The sequence below is a fragment of the Mesoplodon mirus genome (genome assembly GCF_964341445.2).
Source record: "Mesoplodon mirus genome assembly, contig: HAP1_SCAFFOLD_1287, whole genome shotgun sequence".
Lineage (NCBI taxonomy): Eukaryota > Metazoa > Chordata > Mammalia > Artiodactyla > Ziphiidae > Mesoplodon > Mesoplodon mirus.
In genome coordinates, this window is record NW_028294805.1 from 1 (window position 1) to 27,339 (window position 27,339).

General features: G+C 34.9%; 1 long non-coding RNA gene across 3 annotated transcripts; it reads left to right on the forward strand.

Moving 5' to 3' along the window:
* The first annotated feature begins 3,541 nt into the window (after positions 1 to 3,541).
* LOC309797954 lies at positions 3,542 to 14,844 on the forward strand. Of its 3 annotated transcripts, none has more exons than XR_014292880.1 (4): positions 3,542 to 3,556; positions 6,011 to 6,232; positions 7,750 to 7,838; positions 11,442 to 14,844. It is a non-coding gene; the product is annotated as an uncharacterized lncRNA (long non-coding RNA). The 3 variants fall into 3 exon arrangements; XR_014292881.1 differs by having other exon boundaries at positions 6,014 to 6,232; XR_014292882.1 differs by lacking the exon at positions 3,542 to 3,556 and adding an exon at positions 3,565 to 3,579 and having other exon boundaries at positions 6,024 to 6,232.
* Positions 14,845 to 27,339: the final 12,495 nt, after the last annotated feature.

The window sequence follows — 27,339 nt, forward strand, 5'->3', positions numbered from 1 at the left end:
AGTACGACTTCAGAAAACCCTGGACACTCAGTGGACTTTCTAAATATAGCTTTTTCTTTCTATAAAGGTGCTTTACAAGAATGCTATCTTTTGTGAAAATGTGGCCTTTATAAAGGGTACACTAAGGTCTGTGACTTTTAGACCTAGAAAAGATTTGAAATATTTTCTTAGCCTGGGAATCCACATTTTAGAGGCATAGAAAGAGAAACCCAATGAAATTAGATATTTTGCCCACCATCACATGGCAAACAAGTAATAACGACAGCACCCGAGCCTCTGTCTTCTGAATCCATTGAACGCAGCATAAATAGACTTGCAATAACTGCTGATTTTCACTGTCCTCAACACTACATTTCTTCTGTGCCTCATCCCTCTTCTTTTAAGAGGGATGACAACATTATCTGCAAACTTCATCTATAACTATTTTTAAATTTTGCTATTTTGTAACTCATTTTTGAAAAATTCTGTTTCTATGTTGAAAATGTGTAAGGACATTTACCTTCTTTCTTGAAACACCTTTGCCTGCGTTTATCACATTTTACTGTTGAACTATTGTGCAGCAATAAGGACAAAAGCACATCTAGTGGAGGAGATAATGTCAGAGGCAACAAGGTGTGTGTATGGGGGGGCGGGGTTAGAGTTGACATACCTTAAGGGAGATGAGGAGAGAGGGAAGAGAATAGAAATTGTATTTATTTGAAAAAATATGGCAAGTTAGAGAATTTTGGCTAAACTTAATACAATATAGCTTTCCTTAACTTAAATTCCGGGTTAACTTCCACTGTTTACATTGCCACAGACTAGGGAATAAACAAACTAAATAGATTTTTGGTAACACCATTTTGTGTTAATTTCATAAAGATTTCTACAAGACTTTTTAAAACTAAATTGAAAAACGAAAGTCTTGTCTTTAGCTTATTTTCCCTGCATGCTTGCACTTTAATAAGTTGATAAATGACATTTACACTCAATAGTTATGATTAATTCTGTCCCACAATTTTTAAAAGCACTGGGGATTGTGTGTGCGTGCATGCGCGCACCTTTACAACCAGTAAAATAAAGTTCTTGATCAAAAAATTATTATCACTTAGACTATTGAATAAAATCAGATATGATAGAGGGGCCAGCTGTTGGTAGATTTAAAAGTCACCGTAGGTGATTAATTCATGCAGCAGTGTTGCACGTCTCTCTTTAGATGAAGCACTTAGAAATATAACCATGTATGGCTCTAATTTCATATCTGAGACCTGTTTTTTTTTTTTTTTTTTTTTTTTTTTTTTTTTTTTTTGAGGTATGTGGGCCTCTCACTGTTGTGGCCTCTCCCGTTGCGGAGCACAGGCTCCGGACGCACAGGCCCAGCGGCCATGGCTCACGGGCCCAGCCGCTCCGCGGCATGTGGGATCTTCCCAGACAGGGGCACGAACCCGTTTCCCCTGCATCGGCAGGCGGACTCTCAACCACTGCGCCACCAGGGAAGCCCCTGAGACCTGTTTTATTTAGAGTTCTTTGGCAAGTGCTTGCTCTATGTGTTTTTATAGTCTTTGGTTGTGCTATAAAAACATCAAAATTATGAATTAACAGATATGCAAAAGTGAAATCCTAGAAGATAGGATAAACATGAAGTCCTCTAATTATCACTCAAATAAGTTTGGTTGACACAGAACTGGGAATCAGATAAAGACATTAATAATTCATAATGCTGAAATTAAAATCTTCTAGTTAGTACAAAAGAAATCCTAATTTGTACCACAAGGTAATGAATTCAGTACTTTTCATTTGTTAAATATTTGCTTATTACCCTGCACCGTGCATATAACACTGTTCCAAAATTTGGAGGGCAAACAGGAAAAACAAACTGTCTACTCTCAAGTTGTTTATACTGCAGTCAGTGAAATTTCTCTACTTTGAGATCTTTTAATTCCTCAGTTCATTGTAACATCTTCCTCAGATGAATTGTTTTTTATTTGTTAAAACCAATGTTTAGCACTTGAAATAGTTTCTTCAATGTTCCTGATAGTGAAATAGAGTCATAATGCTAATTTCCAATACTAATTATAGAGTTGATAGGAGAAATGCTCAAGATTGATAGTAAAGTGATTTTGATAATCTACAAAATGTCTTGAGGTTTCCCAGATAACAACTTGTCTCCCAGACAAAAATGCACTTATTATTTATATTCCAAGCTTATAAACATTTTTGTATTTTAATCATATATAGATTTTACAACATCTTTTAATTCACATTTTAAGATATTTTGTTCAGTAGATTATCTCATTTTGAAACTATTGATTTAGATATACATACTATGTAAATATTAGTATATATTTCTCAACGGCTAGATTAGTGCTTTCTTAACTACTTAAATTTGTTTAATACATATTGTTGTTCTTCAGCATTTCTTTTACTCACTGGAGCCTATCCTACTGACTTCAAAAAGCCTGAATTTTCACTGTATGGAAAATCTTTAAAATAACATATAATAATGGTAGAGAAGAAGAGTATTTAACATTGTGCTGAGATCATTCCATTAATAAAGAGATTAATCAATAATTCTAACATTCGGACATAGAATAAAAATGAAAAACAATCATAATACTGAGCAATGACATTTTCACTAAAGGGAGATATTAAATATTGTATAGGAAACTAGTATCTGCAAAGCAGATAAGTTGGCAATGATTATACATATATTTAAAATATGTTGAAACAGTCATAGACAGTTTTTCTTCTTGGCTGAAAAGAGGCATATTGAAGTGTTTAAGCACTACTTCGACTGGAATAGGTTAGACACTATACAGAAAACACATGATTGCAGAAGAGTAGATATTAGCAGGTGTGTGAATGTGTGTGTCTTTAATTAATGCATTTTCATTCATTCAAAAAGGAGAAGAACGCCAAATTTAGTTTAAAGGTGGCATTGTGATACGTTAAAGTTCCATTCTTAGACTTCTGCTGCTGTTGCTGTTCCTTCAGTATTCACAAAGAGTACCATCCTGTCATTTATCCAAGTTAGAAATCTAGGAGCAATCCTAGGATTCTCATTGTAGGATCCCCTACCTTCATGCTGCCCCCTCAATAAGTAACAAGTTCTTGGCTCTCCTGTAGAGGAAAGCTCTCTCCAGTGTACGCCCGCTCTGTCGCTCTCCGGGTCCAGCATCTCTGCCTCAGCCTCCCACTGAAGTCACTTCTAGTTCATTCTGTGCCATTTTTAAACCTTCCTCAGTCCTAGGCAATTGCCCTTTTAGAAGCTCTACCCTAAATGTTATCAGATGCATTAAAATGTGCCCAAGTCACATATCCAATATAATTTCTAGGTAACTATATGAAAGCTGAGTAACATTTCTGTTGTAGTGATATTAGTTGAAAATATTAATTACACAACTTTTTCTCTCAATTTTGCAGATTTTTTCTTCATATTCTGGAGCCGTTTTTTTCAAGTGTCAAACAATTTTCTAAGTCCTTCTCAAACTCCTAGTCCCTAGTGAGTGTGCTTTTACTGTCACAGGGTTGAACAGCCCAGACAGCAAGATGTCTGAAGATGAAGACCATCACATGGGTGAGTAAATCAGATACGTGGAAGTTGGAATGCAAAGTGTTTGTAGAAAAAAAAATACAAATCAAGGAAGAAATTGCAGTGTCAGTTAATATGATGTATATCAGATGATAGTATTAAAAAGCCAAGTGAAAATAAAATAACTTAATAATGTACATATTTGTCAGATTGTTCACTAGTGATATACTGCTCAGTGTAAGGTGAGAACCACAGATACTATCTTCTGGAAAAAAACCCTTTAAGCCCTAACAGATTCAGTTTACAAATTTCCTCTCTAATAAATGAGGAATAAAATAATTTACAATAAATTAATTATTTCTTCTTCTGAAGGTACTAATACTACAAATTCAGTGAGAAGATGGATCAAGTTTTTCGTACATTTCTCTCATTTCACATTTTTTAAATAAATGAGACTATATTTTGTCTAATGACTTCCAGAACAACTATCTGGAAACTGTGACTTCATTATATGTGAGACAGTATTTTAGGAGATATAGATGTATATTTAGATGGAGATATAAATATATAGCATATATACACAATATTTAAGAAGACACAGGAAATGTGGGATAGCTCCAGAGTGGTACACCCTATGTTCTGAGCTGCTCCGAAATGCAGTTCCTTTTTCTTTTTTTCTTAACATCTTTATTGGAGTATAATTGCTTTACAATGGTGTGTTAGTTTCTGCTTTATAACAACGTGAATCAGTTATACATATACACATGTTCCCATATCACTTCCCTCTTGCGTCTCCCTCCCTCCCACCCTCCCTATCCCACCCCTCTAGGTGGTCACAAAGCACCCAGCTGATCTCCCTGTGCTATGTGGCTGCTTCCCACTAGCTATCTGTTCTAATGGGAGTTCTCTGGGCACAAAGGGCTTTATTTTCTGTAATGAGATTAGAAGAAAGGATTTGCTAATAATTGCTTCAATAGCAACTAAAAATCTTGGCATCCCTCCTTTCAGCGTTTTGAAAATCCTAAAGGGGATGTTGTCAGTAACAAAAAAATTGAAGACTGATAATGTATTTAAATTAATCATTCTTGAAATTAATCTGCCCTTTCACCTTTTAAATTGATTCATGCTTCTCAGAAAATAAAATATGCTAATCCGCATATCATTTTTCCACTGCGTAGAGCAACTATATCTAAAAACAAAAATACTATAATTTTAGTTTCCTTTACTATATTCCTCCACAACTTGTGTTGTACTTTCATATCTTCTTTTCATTCTGCTAGTGAGATATATATACATATATGTATATATACATATATGTATATATACACATAATATTTAGATTTTAGATATTTGCATTATGCAGGACAATCCATAAGATGGATAGATGCTTAATTTTAATACCATTGAATACAATTTTCATAATTTTATACTTTAATTATTTTTGGAAGCACAAACCAGAAAGGGTAAAGCAAATTAGAAATGAAAAAAGGTGACCAAGCTGGCATTTTTCATTTCAGACTTTATATTTGGACTACTCAGTGGGACAGATTATATTATAATAACAAAATTTTGCTTTTGCAGGGAGGTCAATCTTTGCTTCTGCATTGCCTCAACTCTTTTAATCCCATCCAGTTTATCTTTCATCTCAGAAACTATATTTTTCATCTCTAGGAACTCAATTTGGGTTATTTTTATATCCTCTATATGTCTATTTAAGATGTTGATGCTTTCCTTTAACCTTTTTGAACCTATGAAAATTAGTTATAATAACTGTTTGAATGTCTTTGTTTACTGATTGTACCATTTTCAGTCTGTTTTCATTAATTAATTTTTCTCCTTGTTATGGGTTATATTTTCCTTTGTCTTTGCATCCCTGGTAATTCTCGATTGCATGTCAGATATTGTGAATTTTACTTTACTGGTTGCAGGGCGTTGTTGTATTATTTTTTTTAAGATTTGTAACTTTGCTCAAAGAGGTAGTTAAGAAATAGTTTGATCATTTTGAGGCTTCGTTGTAAGCCTTATTAGGCTGCAACTGAAACAAGTTAGTCTAGGGCTAATTTTGTCCCACTACTAAGGCTATACTCATTGAATAGTCTGTGTATTGAATACTCTAGTTGATGCTGCATGTATTAAATTATATCAAAACATATTTGTATAATCTTAAAGCAATAAATGCAACACATAAAAATATAAAAAAATTAACTTTTATTAAATAAAACAAAAATGTTTTCTTCTAGTAATTGTAGTATTTTAACATGTTTAAATACTGCATCCCTATGAAATTCATTTTGTTAATAAATATGAAAAGAGAATCCACCTTTATTTTTTACAGGTGACCAGGGACTTGTTCAAACACCAACATTTAACTGTATTACACAAAACATTATGCCACTGGGTTATCATTATAATTAACAGCTTTATACAACCGTTGTCTTGTGCTGTTTGTTTTTCAATGTCTAAAATTATTGTTTAATATATATATTTTTTTACTTTTAGCAGTTTAAGCCAGGAGAGTAAATCCAGTTCCTATTACTCCATCCTGTCCAGAAGCACAGGTCTTAAGTGAAATTTAATACCAAAGAAACAGTTGCAACTTTTACAACGGATCTATCACTGGTTGTTAGCATATCTTCCCACACCCAAGACACCAAGATAACTTCTACTCACTGTTAAAGCTTTATGATGAGCAAAACTTCCACCACTGTGCTTCCTTAGCATGTGAGTATATTTTTAATTTATTGGTTATATATATTCTCTAATTATCCATTATTTTGTCCTTCTTTTTGATTAGATATTGATATCCACATTTTCTTTTCTAATAGCTCACAGAAATTTCCCTCATTAACAACACCAATAGAAATAACAATAAAAATCGCCTTGGGGCACCAAATTTATATCACATTACCAAGTTTTTATTTTGCTCCCATAAAACTTCTGCAAAATACAAGCACTATCTATCATCAGTATCCTTAGAACAAAAACAAGGCATTCTAATCTCAAAAGCAAAATATTTTATTTAACTTAATAAATTTCACATTATAAAAATGTTCTCATAGCATCATCCTTAATTCCTGAGTAATCACTAATATTGGGGGATTTTTCTTTCAGTTATTTGAGACTAAGGATGATTTTATTCATCTCTACAGCCTGGTACTTATATGTACAATGTTTGTCAAAAGGTGGATATTCAAAAAAATTCTTGACTAAATTATGGTAATTCATGTGATCAGTTCTGCAGTTCTTAAAACTTTAAATTACTTGTTAATTCTAAGAGAAAGTCAGATAATTTTTAGAAGGATTTCCAAACCATGCTAAAGTGTCAGCCTTCATTTCCTTGTCTGAGGGAAACAGGATAGAAATAGATGGTTTTAAAGTTCTCCAAGCTTCTGTGTCCTTTATACATCCACAATTTTAATCCTTATCATTTTCAAGATTTGCTAAATTATTTGAGGTGATCCACTCTCTTATTAAAGTTACATATTTTATGTCACATACTGAGCATATTAACAGATAACTTACTGATAAATGACTATGCCCATAACATCAGGTTAATCTGATTTCCATGAAATGAGCTATAACTTCAAGAATATTAATTCATCTAATAAGGGTGATGATTTACATAATGTTGCCTAAAATATTTCTCTTGATTATTTAAGAGAGTTTTCCTAGGGGAAAATAGCTGGGAAGTCAATAGAAAAAAAAATACAACCATGATTAATTTAATTCCAGTCTAAAGGACTCCATATATAATGTATTTGAGAAAACCAAGTCACTCTTATAGATTCAGATAAATGGCTGTAAATATGAGATATTTTTAATGTAACCCAAATTATAAGAAATATTTTTTTGGTATAGAAGCAACCACTCTTTTACCTAAAGAAAAATATAAAATCTGAGTTCATTGAAAATTTGCCTCATTGCCCTCTGTTAGTTTGTGCCTGCCCCATCCATAGGGGCCCAGATAAGAACTATTCTATCATCCATACATCAGAAGAGAATGTCTGTGTTCTATGTTGATAGTCAGTCTAAACAAATATTTATACAGTTGAGATCAGAGATATACAATGTCAGTTCCAAATCCACCCATGATGGCACATATACCAGAGAGATGACAAAGGTTATACAGGCCTGTGAAATACTTGAATCATATTTTGCAACCCTTGAAAGAATTCAAGTTCGAGATTAGCAGAAACCAGGCTCAGTTCTGTGCATAATCCCCTTTATCTGTCTTCTAGCCAACAAAATGAAAACCTGAAGCCAAGCGGACAAATAGAGTGTGAAGGGCCTTCTACTGCATTTAAGAAAAAACTGAGACTTGCTACAGGTAGAAATTATCTTTTCTATTACTCTTATTGTTGATGTTGTTGTTATTCATAGAAATAATTTAAAAAAACCCTAAATAACATTATTCTGCTGGATTCTTTACTATATGTAACACAATAAATTAACTCGCTTCATATTACACTGGGCATATAACATGAAAACATGTGCAGAGAACAGAAATCAGTATCTGTAAAGACAAATGCCCCTGTGATACAAAAATCTATTATTTTAAGTCCAGACAATTAGATCTATTAAGGTGTAAGAGTATTTCAGTACAGTCCTGCTAAAAGTAAAGCTTAAAAGTAAATCGAAAAAAAAACCCAGAAAACTGATGCCAGTTAGAAACAAAATATAAGATTATGCTATGTATATGGGACAGGATAGAACTCTGAATGCACTCACATGTAGAAAAGCAATATTAATGACAAGTCAACTAATGTCCTTATTGAGCATAGACATTCCAAGAAGGGTGAAGAGTACTGTATATTAGACGTAAGACTCATAATATTCAAGTTAGTTGTAAAAGAAACAAGGTAAATGCTTTCAGTCAATAGGATAGGCTGAACTGATACTGAGAATCCTTTCTTCCAATCTGAACACACAGTTTGTTATACTTGTGTTTTCTTTTATATGTTGCTTTTACATGTAGCAACACATAAAAAGCAAATCAACAAACAATAAATGAACAAGCTTACAAAAAAGGGGGGATCCCCAGTCTCAGGATTTAAGGGGAAAAAACAAATTCAACATTAGAGTAGTGAGTAGGAGTAGAAACCAAGAAATTCAAGGAGGGCCTGGAAATAATAAGCCTTGTTTTTGAGGGCTGGCTTTAAATATCCGTTGTCTTATCAGAAAACAGGTAGATGCTGTTGTCTTATCAGAAAACAGGTAGATGCTGGAAAACAATAGAATAATATCTTCAAAGTACTGAGGACGTATAGCTATCCAAATTAAAATTCTATACCTCATTTTAAAAAACTACTCAAGAACAAGAAGTAAAGAAATTTTCATTCATAGACAAAGAGGAATTACCACCCACAAACTGTAACAACAACAAAAAATGACTAAAGCAGTAGCAGCAGCTATTGGAATTGTCTGAAGGCATTAAAAAATATTCTGATGCCTGAAGCCAATACTTGGAGATTTTTTTTTTTTAACCAAAGTGATCTAGGTGGTGTTTCAATAATGGGAGCTTTAAAAACTTCTCACATAATTCTCGTGTGTTTTAGGCAAGATTGGAGACCATTGTACAAAGAATGTTCTTCAGTAAGAAAGAAAATAAGCATAAAAAGAAGTAGGAGGGTGCACCGAACAGTGACCAGCAAAGAAATTTGTAATGTTGGAATGAATCTGAATAACGGTTGAGTGTAAAAAATAATAGCCAATGTTGGTATGTACAAAGTAAAACTAAAACACTAGATAATATACTGAAATACTGGAGATCAGATTTAAAATTTGAGGGGTCCATGAACCGCTTAGGAGGAAGATGAGATAATTAGTTTTCGACTTTTTAAAGTTAGAAATATATGTCGAATTTTCCAGAAAACACTAAAAATGAATACTTCATATATGATTCATAAAAAGGTAGACCATAAAAAGAGAATGAAAAATGTGTTTAAACGAAGTTAGTACCAGGAGGGATAAAACATGGAAAAATAAAGGAGAAATAGATCAATAATCACAATACATTTGATCACAGAGACAATAAAAATAAATTTAAAAATTCCAGTTTATGCTGCTTAGAAAAGACATATATAAGCTATTTTTAAGATGCAGTGCCATACTTCACTCAAAATAATTAATTATATACATGATAAATGACTTTAAAGATTACATATTTGGCATGATGACATGTATACAAATTGTTAAAACTCAAAGCAATCATGTATTTTTCATGGATTCATTTGCATATAGTAAAAAATTCAAGCATGGATTCAAAGTATTTATATTCAATTCATGATACCAGTTATCTAAGAAAAGGAAAAATGGGACTGAAATGAGAATAGAGGAGAAAAAAGAAATGTGTGTGTATCTGTGTGTTTGTGTGTGTGTGTGTGTGAACACATGTACAACAGTCAAATATGTGCTTCTTTCACAGCATGATTCACTGTATTCCATCACAATATTAATAAGATTTCATACAATATGGGCATCTCCGCAGAAATTAAAATTGTCACCTGCTTATATGTATTGGGCAATGAGCTCACCTTACTATTTCCATCCATTCTTCAATTAAAATCTAGAAATGTGAATGGGCTGTTAGAATTTAGTTAATGAGCCAATTATCTTTACAGAACATGCTAGTTATTCACAGCCTTTCCTTGGCTTAATTATGTTTTAAAATAGCAGGCATTCATTTTACGTCTTTAATTGATGGCTATCACACACAATTAGTTTGAAAATTCTTATCAATATGCTTGAAATATATTTGGTTGAATCATTGGAGTAATCTTTTTTGAACTTACCCAAAAGTATGTGTTTAGCCTTCCTAAACACAGTGGCACATTTCCAAATACAAAGTAGTTGCATTAGAATTATTCCTAATATGAAGACATTCAATATTTGTGGAAACAAATTTTCTCTTGAAAACTTAGCTTCCAGACGGAAGAAAAATAAGGGTAGAAATGTATTTAAAGGCAAATTTGAAGATGAGAAATCAAAATTCACATTCCATAGTGAAAGAAAAAGGGTTAGTAATTATATAGAGAAAGGCAAATGCAATGCAAAAATTATTGGAACATATTTTGCTCAATTACAAACAAACTTACATGGTAAGTTGTAGCTTCCATTATTGCACCAATTTTTAGCATATTTTAATATTTTCATTTTGAAATGAAAAATTTTAAAAAGTCATCTATTGTTTTTTTAGAAAGTAGAGTGGTTGAAGTGAAATAACTTCCAGAAAATGTGTTAAAATGGGGCTACAAAAGACTTAGGAGGACATAAGCTTGGTTCTTATTATTGACAGTTTGCAAATCAGCCATGGGAATACACATTATTTCCAATTTAAAATGAATGATGATTCTATATACATATATATGCATCTTATCATATTGATTATAAACCAAGTAAAATCTCATGAAATCTAAGTATGTTTGAAAAACTTAAACCTATTTTTATGTTTTTCCAAACACTAGAAAATGAAAGCAATTTCTGTTGTTTGTCATTTTCTTTTGGACTCTCTTGGCTTCCTGAAAACGATTATGTCAAGATATTGGAGAAATATTCATAGGAAGCAACAGAGGCCATGAGAATAGAAAACTACACTGCTTCCTCATTAGAAAAAATAAAATAAAAATTCCTGTCTATCCATTTCAAATTACACTCAGGGATGCTTATAATATACAATTTGAAAATTGAATACATACTAGTTGTCAAGTAGTCAGCCCGTTTGATTACTCATGCATTCCATCCTAAGTATGTTGTTCTTAGAATTCAGAGGGGTCCTTTAGTCACACCCCCCATCTTGACCACTCACATCTCCAGATTTTCCTACTTCATGGCATATTGGTGTTTAGCTTATTAAACAAATATTTGTTGAACAATTACTATGCATGCTAAGCAATGGGGATCAAAGATGAATGAATATTCATTTGTCTTTAAGGAGACACAGTCTACCGGAGAGAGGCAGAACTGTGAACAGATGACTGCATAAAGAGGCAAAGTCAAGTCTTATTTATTCAGAGGAAGAAGTCCCCGTGATCAAGCAACAAGTAAAATCATTTCATTGTGCAAGACATGGATTTGTGATTGAAAATGCACAAGCATATTTCTCTTATTATCCATCACATAGATGATCACCTATTATAATCAGAGAGATTTCTTACTGGCACAGCATCTAGAGGAGGACGTCATGCACGAACCTGTCACATTCAGAAAGTAAGGAAGTGGCACAGTGGGAACAATTCAGGAAAGTAAATAAACATGACAGTAGATTTAAAATCTACTTTAATTGTTCTTACTATTATTAATCTATTTGAGCAAGTAGTAGTTTTCATTGATGTTAGCATTTTTTATCCATGACTTGAAATCAGACATTAAATATTAATATTATAAAAATATTACAAATTGAATTCATTCACAAATTTATAAAAATAGATCACACCAGAGACCTATTTATTGGAAACAAAGTAGGTAGAACAATCAAACTCATTTATAGTTCCTCCTCAACAAAGTGGACAGAAGTTTTATATGTAGAGGTCAATCCTGGGCCAGAGGCTATTTAATATTTTCATCAAGATTAGGATGATAGAAAAGCATGTGGATTTAGTAATTTACAGTTCTCTTTAGTTGATAAGACTGATTAATACTTTGTCAAGATCAAAATTCAACATGACCATAACATGACCTTGACAAATTGGAGAAGTGGTTTAAAACAATGCAATTTAATAAGTCTAAGGGTCAGATATGGGCTTTAAAGGGATTGGGAAGGAAATGGAAATTATAATAATGCAGGTGATACCATGCCAGTGAGAATGCATTTGCGTGAGTAATATAATATGTAACAAATAATATTGAGTATGACTTGAGTCAAGAATATAACAATAGCTTTTAGTTTTTTCTCTCTCTCACCATGGCATAGTGCTTACTCACTCACGAATATTTCTAATACATTTCATCAAAATTTAGTCATTAAATCCTGTATCCCTGCTGATAAAATTAAAAGTAATTCTAAGATATATAAATGAAGAGAAGGGTATAAAGGTACAAGTAAGTGGGTGGATATTAATGAAATTACTTTGTATTGTGCTTTACAAGTACGATTTATGCATTTATCTTGTTATTAACACATTCATTCATTCATTCATTCATCAATCATTACATATTTATAGAATTTCTACTATGTCCCAGGCACTGCATTAGGTGCTGGTAATACAAGGTGGGGTAAAGCAAGCATTGTCCATATTTCTTAGAGCCTGCAGTCTAAAGAAGAATTACTAATTGTAGTAAATATAGACAAGATACTATGAGCCATGGAACAGGCAGCCTTTCTCACCTGGAAGGATGAGGAAAGGCATCCCTTGTGAAACGTCTTCTTAATTGATGTATGAGGTAGGTAGCCTAAGGGGACAAGGGAGTAAAGGAGTAAGTATTTCTTGCAAAGGGGAAAGCAAATATTAAGAATTTGAGCCTCAAAAAAGGAATGCTTCACGTTGATATTACTGTCTCAACAAATACAATTAAATTGCTGGCTGTTAATACATTGCATAAAAGTGGAGGAGTGGATTTCTGCCAAAATTAGGGCATACAGTTAGGATTAGAAATGTGCTCTGTGATATCAGTGACTTTAACATTGCTGTGAGACTGGGAGAAAACACGTACAAAGAGGTTATCCTCTGGACCCAATGGCACTGCTGTACATCAAGGCTTTTGCTGAAGTAGAAAACCTGCTATTGATATTGAGATGCTCTTGAGTGAAACAATGACTTCAAATAAGAGTTCCAAACTGAAACTCAGAAAGACCACCAATCTGACATGACTTAAATTTGAACTGCTTCTCAGATAGGCAATTTATACTTTGGGGTAAGTGGAAACTGGGCTTGGTTTCACTAATGACAAAAATGACATTTTGCTATTAAATTTGGTTTAATATTTTCATTTTACAAATCCCTAACTTCAAAAACTCTCTAAGGGAAAGTAAGGGGAAAAGGATAGGACTCACTTGTTTAGTTACATTACCTTGAATTTTAATTTAAATTGAGCTGCGCTATCTCCACCAATGCTTGACTAGAAGCCTGCACAGTGAGTAGTTGTAATGGAGGAGATTGGCTCATTTTAATGGCCACATCTGATGGATCTCAAAGAAATTCAGGTAAAACAACTCTTTGCATAGTTCATAGTCAATTATTTCTACTTACAGAAAAATGCCAAAGCCTAGAAAACTTTAAATGGTGGATAATCAGCAACATTCACATTTTTCCTTGAGGTTTGCCAGGATTGTACAAACACATTTAGGCTTTGAAAGACATGATTTGGAACTTTACTGGAGGTATTCTAAGAAATACCTTCATGTTAAAACAATTTCCAAATATTTTAGGAATAACTAGAATCTCTCTGTAAATAATTCATGCCTCAATTAATTATTATAATTGTGAGGAATTAATACTGAAGTATTTCAGAAAAAGATGACATATTAAGAATGTGACACTGCTTCCATGTCATATAAGAGCATGAGGATATCTGTATTATGAAACTTACTGCATTTTGCTACAACATTTTTGTCTATCTTCTCTTCCAGATTACAAGCTTCTTAAAAAATAGACTGTGCACAGATCTAACTTTCTGGCCTACATTTGCAGCACTGGAGACTACTATTGAAATATTAATTCAAAGGATATTTTAGAAAACATTATAGACAGAACTCTACCATAAAAGAGCATATATAAATATAGCATATTTTCTGATGTTATTGAATCATCTTAAATATTGGTTAATGCAAATTTCAATCTCTAAGGCACTTCTACAACACACCTGAAAAATGATTGTCATCTTGTACTTGAATGTCCTCACTGAGAAAGAAATTGCCAACTCAAAATAAGTTTATTTCATTTTTAGGAAGCTCTAATTGTTATAAAACTCACTCTTAAAATAAGTTAAAATCTCTATTCCTCAACTTGTATGCATTTTCTTGGTTTTTAAATTAGGGGCAACTTGATCTTTTTTTGATTTTACAGCTCTAACATAGCTAAAGCTGGCTTTCAGGTCCTTTGCCCCCTTACCTACTCTTCATAATTTTTTTTATTAAAAGAAATATATTGTGGTATAATCTAAAAATATACTAACTTGAATGTACACTTTAATGAATTTTGACAAATGTAAATATTTTGTAACTTCTGTTTCCATCAAGGTAGACAATTTTCCTATTACCCCCTTTGCAGTTTTCCCTTTCCTCTTTGCAGTCACTCTCTACTCCATATATGATACAGGCAACTGCTGATATGTTTTCTGTCGCCAGAGGTTCATTTTTCCTTTTCTAGAAAGTCATATAAACAGAAACATAAAGTACATACTCTTGTGTGTCTCGCTTTTTTCTCACCATAATGTTTCTGACATTCATCCTTGTTGCATTCCTCATAATTCTATCCTTCTGCTGTATGATATGACATTGTATGGATACACCACAACTGGTTCACCCGTATAAATCTTTTTGGAGATTTTCTGATGATGGCCATTCTGACGGGTGTGAGGTGATACCTCAGTGTAGTTTTGATTTGCATTTCTCTAATGATTGGTGATGTTGAGCATCCTTTCATGTGTTTGTTGGCAGTCTGTATATCTTCTTTGGAGAAATGTCTATTTAGGTCTTCTGCCCATTTTTGGATTGGGTTGTTTGTTTCTTTGATATTGAACTGCATGAGCTGCTTCTAAATTTGGGAGATGAATCCTTTGTCAGTTGCTTCATTTGCAAAGATTTTCTCCCATTCTGAGGGTTGTCTTTTGGTCTTGTTTATGGTTTCCTTTGAAGTTTCATTAGGTCCCATTTGTTTATTTTTGGTTTTATTTCCATTTCTCTAGGAAGTGGGTCAAAAAGGATCTTGCTGTGATTTATGTCATAGAGTGTTCTGCCTATGTTTTCCTCTAGGAGTTTGATAGTGTCTGGCTTTACATTTAGGACTTTAATCCATTTTGAGTTTATTTTTGTGTATGGTGTTAGGGGAGTTTATTTTTGTGTATGGTGTTAGGGAGTGTTCTAATTTCATACTTTTACATGTACCTGTCCAGTTTTCCCTGCACCACTTATTGAAGAGGCTGTCTTTTCTCCACTGTATATTCTTCCCTCCTTTATCAAAGATAAGTTGACCATATGTGCATGGGTTTATCTCTGGGCTTTGTCTCCTGTTCCATTGATCTATATTTCTGTTTCTGTGCCAGTACCATACAATAAATGCTGGAGAGGGTGTGGAGAAAAGGGAACCCTATTGCACTGTTGGTGGGAATGTAAATTGATACAGCCACTGTGGAGAACAGTATGGAGGTTCCCTGAAAAACTAAAATTAGAACTACCATGTGACCCAGCAATCCCACTACTGGGCCTATAGCCTGAGAAAACCATAATTCAAAAACAGTCATGTACCAAAATGTTCATTGCAGCTCTATTTACAATAGCCAGGACATGGAAGCAACCTAAGTGTCCATCATCGGATGAATGGATAAAGATGTGGCACATATATACAATGGAATATTACTCAGCCATAAAAAGAAACGAAACTGAGATATTTGTAGTGAGGTGGATCGACTAAGAGTCTGTCATACAGAATGAAGTAAGTCTGAAAGAGAAAGACAAATACCGTATGCTAATACATATATATGGAATCTAAGAAAAAAAAAGGTCATGAGGAACCTAGGGGTAAGATGGGAATAAAGACACAGACCTACTAGAGAATGGACTAGAGGATATGGGGAGGGGGAAGGGTAAGCTGTGACAAAGTGAGAGAGTGGCATGGACATATATACACTAGCAAACGTAAAATAGATAGCTAGTGGGAAGCAGCCGCATAGCACAGGGAAATCAGCTCCGTGCTTTGTGACCACCTAGAGGGGTGGGATAGGGAGGGTGGGAGGGAGGGAGATGCAAGAAGGAAGAGATACAGGAACATATGTATATGTATAACTGATTCACTTTGTTATAAAGCAGAAACTAGGGCCTCCCTGGTGGCGCAGTGGTTGAGAGTCCGCCTGCCGATGCAGGGGATACGGGTTCGTGCCCCGGTCTGGGAGGATCCCATATGCCGCGGAGCGGCTGGGCCCGTGAGCCATGGCCGCTGGGCCTGCGCGTCCGGAGCCTGTGCTCCGCAACGGGGGAGGCGACAACAGTGAGAGGCCCGCATACCGCAAAAAAAAAAAAAAAAAAAAAAAAAGCAGAAACTAACACACCACTGTAAAGCAACTATACTCCAAAAAAGACGTTAAAAAAAATCTTGTTGGATATTTTGGTCATATCCAGTTTTACCTATTATGAATAATGGTGTTACACAGTTTTTGAACAAATTTGTGTGACATGAGACTTCATATCTCTTGGATAAGTATGAACTATTAGGTAATTGCTTGGTCATATGTAAATATATATTTAACTTTAAAGCTTTCTTGCTACAAGCCCATTAACAATGTATTCATGTTTCACTAGGTCCACACCAAAAGTTGATATTTACAGTTTTCTAAATTTTAGACATTATAGTGTTATGTAGTGGTATCTCATTATAATTGTAATCTGTACGTCTTTGATGGAGCAATCTCTAAATCTATACAAATTATATATACTTAATATATATGTTATATACAATATATGTCAATATTTTAATTAATTTTTTATTGGAGTATAGTTGATTTACAATGTGTTAATTTCTGCTGTACAGCAAAGTGAGTCTGTTATACATATACATACATCCACTCTTTTTACATTCTATTCCCATATAGGTCATTACAGTGTACTGAATAGAGTTCCCTGTGCTATACAGTAGGTTCTTATTAGTTATCTATTTTATATGTAACAGTGTGTATTTATATAAAAAATATAATTAGGCACTTAAAAATAAAATGAAGATATGCAAATAGCCAATAGGCATATATTCATAGATACATATACTTTACATTTATATATATAACATATCCATAAATATATTTTTTCCATTTTCTCCCATTGGATTGTCTTTTTATTTTTGAAGTGTAAAAGTTCTTTAATCTGTATATAAGTTCTTTGCCAGATATCGATATTGCAAACATTTTCCAAGTTTGATCTTTCCTGTTGATTTTCTTAATTTTGATTTTTATACAATAGAAAATTTTTAAAATTTTGATACATACTAAATTGTCAATATTTTATTTTATATTTCATAATTTTTGTATTATCTAAAAATTGTTTTCTTGTCTTTAGACCATGTGTTTCCCTTTGTTTTCTTCTAGACGTGTTACAATTGGGGTATTATGCTTAGATCTATGAGTTAATTAGAGTTATTTTTATGATTATTTCATATAAAGGTCATGGTTACTTTTGTCTGTATAGATATCCAATTGTTCTGTTATTCCTCAAAAGCAGTACTATCCAACAGAAATATAATATGAAGCACATATAATTTTTTTATCTCATAGTAGCCACATTGAAACTGTAAGAATAAAGACATAAAAATAATTTTACCATATAATTTATATTACCTCATATATACAAAATAGTATTATTTCAATACATAATCAATATAAAAATATTAGTGAAATGAAGAATAAAGTTCAATGAAATACAAACTACAGTGGCTATAAAAGGTATACCACAAAGTAAAAGTGTAAATTGTCTGTTAAATCTGAGAGTGAGCAACTAAGAGAGAAGCAAAAAGGCAAAGTTACGTATGAGATGTGGGATCTAAACCACTGGAGGATAACAATGATTTTAGAAAAAGAAAAAGAAAATAGTATAAAATACAGTGATAAACTTTATGAATAAGAGCATATCGACCAGAACAAGGGAGGTGGCAACACAGGATTACACAGCACCTAGAATGATGTCTTTGCTGTCGGGCTTGATACGTTGCAAAGATGTGTGCAAATTCTGCTTCCCTTCTCTTAGGGATCACAGTCCTTAGATGCCTGTTGTAAATTTCTACAAACATATGATTAATGTATTTTGCAGTTTTCTAGTTGCTAAAGAAGGGCAGAAGTCTCTTATCCTTAATGGACAGGATCGGATTGTGGCATCCAAGGTTGGGAGTTTCTTTCTGGTACTTTAAAAATGCCATTTTATATTATTTTGGCTTACAAATCTTCTGACAAGTCTGCATGACTCATACCTGTATTTTCACATACATAACGTGTCATTTTTTCTCTGGTTGCTCCTAAGATATACTCTTTATGGCTGTTTTCAACAATTTAATTATGATAGTAGTGGTTTCATGAGATTCATTGGCATTTATCTATTGTTAAATAGTTTTCATCAAATTTGACCTTTTTTCTCACCATAGAAGATCTACAGGTGACAAGTTAGCATATGAAAAGATATTCAACATTATATGTCATTAAGGAACTGCAACTTAAAATAACAATGAGATACCACTACACATCTATCAGAATGACCAGAATCTAGAACACTTACAACACCAGATGCTGATGAGAATGTGAAGCAACAGGAACTCTTTTTTTTTTTTTTACTGAAGTATAATTGATGTACAATATAGTGATTCACAATTTTTAAAGGTTATACTCCATTTATAGTTATAAAATATTGTCTCTATTCCCTGTGCAGTACAATATATCACTGTAGCTTATTTTATACATAATACTTTGTATCTCTTAATCCCCTATTATACTGCCTCCACTTTTCCCTCTCCCCACTGACAATCACTAGTTTATTCTCTATATCTGTGAGTCTGCTTCTTTTTGTTATATTCTCTAATGTGTTGTATTTTTTAGATTCCACATATAAGGGAATTCTTATTCCTTGCTAGTGGCAATACCGAAAGGTACAGTCACTTTGGAAGACAGTTTGACATTTTCTTACAAAACTAAACATGCTATTTCCAAATGATCCAGCGATCATGTCTTTGGTGTTTACCCAAATGAATTGAGAACATATGTCCACACAAAAACCTGCACACTGTTTACAACAGCTTTTTTGATAATTAGCAAAACTTGGAAACAATCAAGGTGCCCTTTGGTAGGTGAGTGAGTAAATAAACTGTGGTACATCCAGACTGTGGAATATTATTCAATGCTAATAAGAAATGAACTATCAAGCCATGAAGACACATGGACGAACTTTAAGTGCATCTTACTAAGAGAAAGAAAGCAATCTAAAAGGCTACCAACTGTATGATTCCAACTAAATGACATTCTGGAAAAAGCAGAACTGTGGAGATAGTAAAAAGATTAGTGGTTGCCAAGGAGGAGAAAGAAATGGAGGAGCAGGCAGAGCACAGAGGATTTGAGGACCGTAAAACTGCTCTGTAAGACACTACAATGGAGGACACATATCATTATACATGTGTCAAAATCCATAGAATGTACAACAGCAAGCATGAATGGAAACTATGAACTTTGGGGGATGATGATGTATCAGTGTAGGTTCATGGATTGTAACAAATGTACCATCTAGTTTGGGATATTAATAGTGGAGGAGGTTGTGGAAACTGGGAGTATATGGGAACTCTCATTCTTTTCACTCAATTTTGCCATGAATATAAAACTTCTCTAAAAAAATAAAGTTTATTATTTTAAAAGTTTGACTTGTTTTTTCAAATACCTGCATGATTTACCTCTTGATATTATCCCATAAGTAAGTGAATCTCAGTTTACTGTGGTTAGACTTTGTTTTCTCTTTATTTCAAAGATTTGGTATAAAAAAGAAATGTAAAAATGTAAAAAATTTTATTAATAATTTTTAGGAATCAATAATTACAATGATTCTTCCAGTAGAGCGGCTTATACACCTTCGTATAGTTGCATTTGAATAGTAACTGTAAAGAAGGAAAATATTTTGTATATGCTTCTTACTCAGTCTTGCTCATTATGAAAACCGGAATCTTGACTAGAATTGTCAGTTGGAAATCCTCATATTTGAAAGGAATTTTTAAAACACAGGACTTGATGGAAAATATAAAAATATCCATGAAGAATAACTTAATATAAAAAGTAACACTATATTCTATATTATCATAACAGCTTTTTCTGTGTGACAGGTATATACAATATATGTAGCATTTGATAATAATTACTAATAATTCATGTAGAAGAACTAGAGCTGCATCCTTGCCATATTCATCATCTCTCTAATCGTCAACTATTTTTTTTGCGGTACACGGGCCTCTCACTGCTGTGGCCTCTCCCGTTGCGGAGCACAGGCTCCGGTCGCACAGGCTCAGCGGCCATGGCTCACGGGCCCAGCCGCTCCGCGGCATGTGGGATCTTCCAGGACCGGGGCACGAACCCGTGTCCCCTGCATCGGCAGGTGGACTCTCAACCACTGCGCCACCAGGGAAGCCCTCTAATAGTCAACTCTTGAATTTTCTCTTCTTTATTCCCTTCCCAGATCCTTTGTTAGGTTTATTGTTTGTTTCAATGGAAAAGAGAAATGTGTCTACTTTATATGTTAAAAAAAAGTTAACATCATAAATGAGAGTTCCCATAAACTGATTTCTAGAGTGTTGGTATTTTCTTCAATAACTTCACAGTGTCTACTAATATCTCCCCATTGACCTAGTTTTTGTTTGTTTGTTTTTTGCGGTATGCGGGCCTCTCACTGCTGTGGCCTCTCCCGTTGCGGAGCACAGGCTCCGGACGCCCAGGCTCAGCGGCCATGGCTCACGGGCGCAGCCGCTCCGCCGCATGTGGGATCTTCTTGTACCCGGACACGAACCCGCGTCCCCTGCACCGGCAGGCGGACTCTCAACCACTGCGCCACCAGGGAAGCCCCCTAGGTTCTTTTATTAACTTAACCTTTTTCTACCTCTCATTGAAATCTTGCTAACCACTGTTTATTAATATTCTTTCCATGTGCTTTTATTTTCACTATGATCATCCCTGAGTACTTCTGGGAAAATAGAATTTTGATGGCCCACACATTTTTTCAGAAAAAGCAACTTTTAGATTCTTTGCAAGCTGTAAATAGAAATATGAATACCACTCTTCTTATATGAGAGCTTTAACATTTAAATCATTGTGTGCAATATTTGTGGAGACTGTAACAGTGTAAAGTTATTCTTCCTCCAAATGCTGCCTGATAGATTCTTGAAAAAGCATTGCTGTTAATAAATAACTTCTTATCTTGATATAACTTCAACATTTCTGTTCCCAAATGTGGGAATAATATATAGAAATACTTAAGTTACATCAAGATAAAATACCGGATATCTATCTATCTATCTATCTATCTATCTATATATATCATTACTGATGTAGAATCTTTGTTTAAAGACAATAACTTCAATAGCAGAGGGAACTTTACCATTGCAGGCTTCAGGTAACCTCTATATTTCTCAGATTTCATGCTAAACCATAAAATGTGCCATATTGTGTCTGAAGCTATTTTTTCAACAGTCCATTTTCTTAAATGAACTAACAAAGCAGTAAATACTGAGGAACATTTTGGCTCCCAAATCCTAAAGCCATTCTGATTATGCCTGGATGATCATGGGGACATCACTGGAACTACCAGAGGACTGGCTGAAATACCAGTGTTCTGGCCGGCTTATAAATTAGAAATTATACAGAATCCAATTTTATTTTTTTGTTAAGTAGTTCCTATGAGGCTTTTGGGATGTCAGTGTAAAGTCCTTTGATGTGTAATCTTTATCCGTTAGATAGGGAACAATGCCAATCCCCGTCATAAATACTTTCACAATCTGACACTGAAAATCCACTGTAGGGCATAGGACCTGCAAAGAGGATATGAATCACACACATCCATCCACTCATTCAGACAATCCACAAATATTCATTTTTAAGTCTACTATATGCCAATAATGTACCGGGCTCGAAGATGCTAAACCGTGCTAAATGCTGAAACGGACATACTCAGTTCTGGCCCTCCTGGAACTTATGACCTACAGAAGTGCCTTCATTGTAAATGGTCAGGTCTCAGCCAATGCTATTATCATCAGCAGGTGACCAGATGATAGAGCTTGCTTTCTAAACCAGCTCCACACTCTTTGCTTTCAACATTTTTGCTTTCCTTCAAGGCACAGAATCCAGTGGTCAGTTTCTCCCAGTTAGTGAGGTTTGGGGAAAATGTACCCAGTGAACAATTCCTTGCGGCCTCACTCTTTCCTCACACTCCCCTCTGTGCTCTTGAGCTAAAGAGACCCGGATTCAAGTCACTTGCTCTAACCTTATTATTTTAAAATAGGGCTGCTCCTGCTTTGAGGATTTCCACTGGACCAACACAGTAGCAAAGCAGCACTGAATCAGAAGCAGATAAATTTCAAAATGACAGCTCTAAAAATATCCACTCTCCTTTTCTTCTCCTCCTATCCCTTTGCTCTGAACACCTCTGCCCTGAGGCTTTGCCTTTACCCTCCTCTGATTACTGCTCCAAAAGGGTTTCCAAGAGCGGGGAGTATTTATGGTTTCATTTGCTCCCAAGTCCTTGGTGGGAAAGGATGCTTTCTTCCTGATTCTTACCAATTCCACACTCACATCGTTTTAAAATCATTAAAAAAAAATTTCCTCAGCTTCATATATCTTCTGGGCCAACACTGAAAGAATATTTTCAAAGAAACAATATCCTCTCTGCTTTACTCTTCTGAGTTTCACGTTCTTACCTCCAGTCTCATTTTCAACCCTTATTACGGGATGCATCACAAAAATAGAAGAAAGTTCTTTGTGCTTTCCCTGTACCAGCCAATTACTCTAATTTCTTCTATCTCTAACGAACAGAATGCAAAATCAACGCAAAGCCTGATTATGCGACCTCTTCCAAGGGAAAGGTCTGAGAGTTGTCTATTTACTGATGAAGCTCAGTGTGTATTAAGGGTTGACTGAAGCAATCATCAGGAATTTTCATCCCTTAAATTAGTGTTTTCCACCAGATGCACATCTTTCATTTCGGATAATATAACTTTTAAGCTCAGGATACAACTGGACAAAAGAAAAGAAAAAAAGGGTAACCAACACAACATCTGCAGTAATAATACACTAACAGCTATCATCCTTCCCTGAGGAATTCAGCCGACTTTATGGACACAATTTCGTACAAACTCATAAGAGAGCTAACAAAACCCAAAACCACTTCACAATAGCGTAGAGAGGTAAAGGTCAAAACCTATTACTGCCAGGCCCAGCAGACCATGGCACCTACCGGAAAGAGCACAGGACAGGAAAACCTGGAAGCCTGTATTCCAGTTTCCGTTACTCCTGTAAGCATTAGTAGGATCTGAGTGAACTCAGCCTGCCCTGCTTTTTCCTTTTATAAAAGCCTACATCACCCTCTCAGTAGAGTGAAATGCCACATCTGAAAAGTTGCAGATCTCTTTAGGAAAGAAACAAAACTCACACTTTCCAACCAAAATGGAATAATTCAGTCAATGGAGACTTAATAAAAATCTGCCATAAAGCAACTGTTTACTTGAAATCTATCTTTTGTGGTATAATTTATTGGGGTAAGGAGTGTAACGAAATCATAATTAGAGTTACCAATTATTCCAGAAATCAAGGTCATTGAGTTCAGATTCCAAGTTTGACCTTGACCCAGGCTTACAGAGATGTAACATGTCCCAATACCTCATATCCACCATACATGGGAGAAACAAGGTATGCAGACAGATCCTCTTATGTAGTGGTTTTAATACAGGGTCTCAGATTCGTTGCCATTCTTCGCATCCAGATGTGGCCATTTTCCCTTGAATTTAGGCAGGCTTTCCATGGCTTCAAACAATAGAGCAGGGGTCAGTAAATTATGGCTGGGGGGCCAAATCTAGCCATCTACCAGCTTTTATAAATGAAGCTTTATTGGAACACAGCCATGTTCCTTAGTTTATGTATTGTTTCTGTCTGTTTTCACATCACAGCAGCAGAGCTAAGTAGTTGCAAAAGAGACGGTATGGCTTGTAAAGCCTAAAATACTGAGTGTCTGGCACTTTATGGAAAAATGTCCCCAATGCCTGCAATAGTATATAATGAAAGTGATGCTTTGTAACATCTAGAACTAGATCATAAAAGGTCATGCAGCTTTTGCATGATTCTCGTGGAATGCTTTGACTCTGGACACTCATTCTTGGGATACTCTATCGTGAATCCTAACTACCACGTTATGAGAAGTCCAAGCCACATGGGCAGCCATCTATAGGCACTCCAGGCAACAGTCCTTGTTGGGCCCAGTCTTCAAGTCATCCCATCTCAAGAGCCAGACATGGGAAATAAAATTTTCTAGATGATTCCAGCCCCAGCCATTTGAATCCTCATGAGCTGACGTTTCAGATATCAGTCATGGAGTAGAGACAAGCCATCTCCTCTGTGTACTCTTTGAACTGCTGACCCACAGAATCTGAGCACATGTTAAAATTTTTGTTTGTTTCACCACTAAGTTTGGACTTCTTTATTATGTAGCAATAGACAATTAGAGCACTGTGTACACAGGAGATCTACATTTCACAGAGCACATACTTTTAGATGTGAATGTTGACTGCTCAATTTCTAAGAAGAACGTACACACACGCATAGGTACAAAATGTTTATGTATATGTAAATATTAGACCTATATAAACTAATCTATATTATCCATAAAATGAGGGGCCCTTGATAATGGCTAACATTTCTTTTTGGTATTTATTGTGTTCCAAGAACTGATAAATTCTTGCATTGTATGAATTTTCTCTTTTAACCCTCATAGCAACTCGCTGAGAGAAGTAATGTTATCTCTATTTTATAGATGAGAAAACTGAGGCAAAAACAGATAACATGTTCAAGAGAACTCAACAAGTAAATTTTAGAGTCAAGATTTGAACCCAAGTTCTCAAGTTTTAGATTGCTTACTCATAGTCACCAAGCTGTATACTGAGGAAGGGGATGAATGCTGAAGCCATCACCTCATGCTCAAGTAGTTAGACAGAAACTTAGCAGGTATGGTTGAAAGAAGACAGGACTTGGAGTCGTAAGTCCAGAGCCTGAGTGATGAAATGAATTCTCCTCTCATCTAGACACAGGTTTGTTTTTAGAAAATGAAGAGGAGCACTGCATATTTTGATTGTTAATTTCTGTACTTAATGATTACCAAAGCGTGGAATTTTACAGGGAGCTATTTTGCAATGACATAAATCATTGATTCAAAATCAAACTTTTATTATAAATTATTGATTCAAAATCAAACCTTTATTAAGTCTCCCTTGCATCAGAAATCTTTCCCACTCTTCATTTCTTTTTAAACCCTTTCCTGTCTTCTCTTGGCCAAAGCTTGAAGCCTACCTTAACATTTGGAAATAAAATAATGAAATAGTCATAACACAGCAATTCCAATGCCTATTGAAACAGAAGCTCTAAATAATTTTTCAGATAATTTAGGAAATTAAAAATATTTACATCATAGATGCAAAGACAGAAGTTATTTGTGTAATAAAATAAATGGTGAGACAAAAAGTTTCTGGTCAAGTAGATTTGTTTAAATATGAACACTAATCTGAGTTCTACCCCTGTGCTAAAACCCAGTGACAGGTTGCATACAGCTTCTAAAAGGATAGTTCAGTGCATTGGGTCAAATTCATGCCCTAAAATGTGGTAGTATTAATAGTACTAGAAGACAGAGTGTGACTGTCTTATTTGGGACATAGATGAAGACCCCAAGATAGACAATATCAAGGACAAGTTATGTAGAATAAGGTATTATCTCAGTCCTTGGAACATGTCATCCAGGATAGAATAAGAAGTAGATTTATTATCAAGTACATGAAGACAGAGACAGTAAGCAATGAGTGGTAGTTGGTTAAAATAGGCAGGTTTTAGAAGTAGAGGCATGGATGTAGAAAACAAACTTAGGGTTACCAGGGGATTGTGGAGGGGAGGCTAAACTGGAAGATTGGGACTGAAATATACACACTACTCTACATAAAATGGATAACTAATAAGAACCTGCTCTTCTTATTAGCACAGGAAACTCCACTCAATACTCTGTAATGGGCTATTTGGAAACGACTCTAAAAAAAATAAAAGTGGGGCTTCCCTGGTGACGCAGTGGTTGAGAGTCCACCTGCCGAGGCAGGGGACACGGGTTTGTGCCACAGTCCGGGAAGATTCCACATGCCTCGAGGCGGATGGGCCCGTGAGCCAAGGCCGCTGAGCCTGCGCGTCCGAAGAGTGTGCTCCACAACGGGAGAGGCCACAACAGTGAGAGGCCCACGTGATGCCAAAAAAAAAAAAAAGTGGGTATATGTACATGTATAACTGATTCACTTTGCTGTACACCTGAAACTAACAACACTGTAAATCAACTATACTCCAATAAAAATTTTCTAAAAAATAGGTTTTAAGAACCATAGTCAGGGAGCAGTGTGGATTGGAAAGACCTGGCAAGAAATATTTCTGCATCCTCAGACAGTGCTCCCCAAGCTGGCTATTGCAAGGGTGAGCACTTGAGAGATCTTTGACCTAAGGAGGACATGAGATTAACAATCTATCACAATGTGCATGAATTATTCTCCTCAGTGCTATCAGAAAACAGATGGCATCCTAGAGCAAGGGTCAGCAGATCTTTTCTGTAAAGGGTCAGATAGGAAATATTTTGGATTTTGTGTACCATACATCTCCGTTGCAACTGCCCATCTGCTGCTGTAGCACAGAAACAGCCATGCACAATACGTTAATGAATGGGTGCGGCTGTGTTCAAGCAAAACATTATGTACAAAACCAGGAGTCAAGCGAGATCTGATCAGTGGGCCAGAGTTTGTGGACCCCAGTTCTGGGTCAGTGTTCACAGCTGAATGAGTCATGAGGCCTTAAGTTCCAGTTCTCATTGTACTACTTTCTACCTGGGTGAACTTGGGTTCATCCTTTTATTTATATGGGACATTATATTCGTCAAGCTTCTCCAGAAAAAC